Source organism: Eleginops maclovinus, chromosome 15, assembly GCF_036324505.1.
Source record: "Eleginops maclovinus isolate JMC-PN-2008 ecotype Puerto Natales chromosome 15, JC_Emac_rtc_rv5, whole genome shotgun sequence".
Classification (NCBI taxonomy): domain Eukaryota; kingdom Metazoa; phylum Chordata; class Actinopteri; order Perciformes; family Eleginopidae; genus Eleginops; species Eleginops maclovinus.
Window position 1 is genome coordinate 1,719,446 of NC_086363.1, and position 2,500 is coordinate 1,721,945.

Below are 2,500 nucleotides of genomic sequence, written 5' to 3' on the forward strand. Positions count from 1 at the left end.
GCTTGACTGTGCATTCACCTATAGGCTAAGACTAGAAGGAAATACATAGATATAAGATATTCGTTGTAATAAATGATCACATAAACTAAATAAGGAGGTGTTATATATTACTGTCTCTGTTATAATATTATTAATTGTTGTATATAATTTAATTAAATTACAATAATGTTTTAATTGATTATGTATCTGACATTGCATCCTTTTTAAAAAGCACCACACACATCAAAGTGTCTTCTATATGTTATATGTATTCATTTTGTACGCCCCACACGTATGGGGCTGACAAAGCTCCACCACTGGCCAAAATGCACCACAGAGACCCCTTTTAAACAATCAAATCCATGGTTTTTATTACAAGAAGCCAAGGGGCACCTCGTTGAGAGCAATTAAATACCTGAGCTGAGCTCCAGGAGAAGGGAAAGCCCAACAGCAAAGGGAACACACAGCCGTGAAAATATCATGCAACTACTCAACAAATCATAAGACTTCTAGACATACATCCAGACGGTAAAAGCCAGATATGTGCAACATGTTTCATTGGATTCATTTCTCTATGCAGGTGCATCTTTCTGCAGCCAGTGTTACAGGAGAGATGCGGAACCCTCTGGTTCATCTGTTGCCAGGTTTAAGGTGAATCCTCTCCTGGGTTTCACACTCCAGCTCTGAGTCCTTTCATCTGTGAAACACATTGAGGAATACAGAGGAGCTCATTTAGGCAGCCCTCCTGCTAATAAATTAAATCAGGATTGATAAAAAACCCCTTTTTCCTTTGACAGGTTCAGATGCGTCAGGCTCTTTGTGCTAACAAACTACATTAGCTTTTGTTAGCGCCCTTTAGTAACAGGTGGCAGCTTTGGTCTGATTGCTCTGACACAAAGGAAGGAAAGGAAGCAGGATATAACTGTCCACTGGGATAATGAAGAGCTTGAGCACAGCTTTCATATGTCAGATTCTTCAAATAGCTCCAATTTTACCTGAGAAACCATAATGACACATAATAGCATCCATGGTGCAAATGTGCAAAAAAACAAAGCCAAAAACATTTCTGAAATGGGAAACGTGCTGTACTTTAGAGAGACACCGGAGAGCTTGGTGCCGCTCAGGATCAGAAAGCTGGACAACTGTTTTTCTTTCAATTCTTTCATTTGTCCACTTTTTTTTCATAAATCTTTTTATCAAATGTTTAATTTTCTCATCATTTTCCTTTTTTGTCTTCTTCTTTTTCTCCTTTTGTCACCAAATGGTTTTTTTTTCTGTCTGCAACCATTTTTTTGGCCAGTAATCAACCTGACCATTAACCAGGGGGGGGGGATATCTGCAGTGACATCAGAAGGAGTCATGTGATCACATCGTTAAAATAAGACCAGAAAACATTTCAGAGACAGTTGTCCAGCTTTATGATCCTGAACTTCACCCAGCGCTCCGGTCCCAGCTGTGTGCGTCTCTCTTTAGTGTCCCCTGGTCTCCAGCTGTGTGCGTCTCTCTTTAGTGTCCCCTGGTCTCCAGCTGTGTGCGTCTCTCTTTAGTGTCCCCTGGTCTCCAGCTGTGTGCGTCTCTCTTTAGTGTCCCCTGGTGTCCAGCTGTGTGCGTCTCTCTTTAGTGTCCCCTGGTCTCCAGCTGTGTGCGTCTCTCTTTAGTGTCCCCTGGTCTCCAGCTGTGTGCGTCTCTCTTTAGTGTCCCCTGGTCTCCAGCTGTGTGCGTCTCTCTTTAGTGTCCCCTGGTCTCCAGCTGTGTGCGTCTCTCTTTAGTGTCACCTGGTCTCCAGCTGTGTGCGTCTCTCTTTAGTGTCCCCTGGTCTCCAGCTGTGTGCGTCTCTCTTAGTGTCACCTGGTCTCCAGCTGTGTGCGTCTCTCTTTAGTGTCCCCTGGTCTCCAGCTGTGTGCGTCTCTCTTTACTGTCCCCTGGTCTCCAGCTGTGTGCGTCTGTCTTTAGTGTCCCCTGGTCTCCAGCTGTGTGCGTCTCTCTTTAGTGTCCCCTGGTCTCCAGCTGTGTGCATCTCTCTTTAGTGTCCCCTGGTCTCCAGCTGTGTGCGTCTCTCTTTAGTGTCCCCTGGTCTCCAGCTGTGTGCGTCTCTCTTAGTGTCACCTGGTCTCCAGCTGTGTGCGTCTCTCTTTAGTGTCCCCTGGTCTCCAGCTGTGTGCGTCTCTTTTAGTGTCCCCTGGTCTCCAGCTGTGTGCGTCTCTCTTTAGTGTCCCCTGGTCTCCGTTGTGTTTGGAGCTTCTTGCAGTGTTTGGTTTCTGCAGCTCTTTTGTATTCCTGTATATTAGACCACCTGCTAGAGCACAGTACATTCCCCTCTTTATGTGCAGACATCTTTTTATAGCGCTACATGCATTTGCAATGTGCTGGGGGGGTCACACAAACACTAACCTTTGTATTCTAAGGGGTGGTGTTTCAAAAGGTTGTGAAGCACCATTACACAGCACGTCTTGTTCTTGAGTCCCAGATCTTAATTAGCAGGAGCGTTGTGAATCTGCGGGGTGTGAATCCCACCGTATGT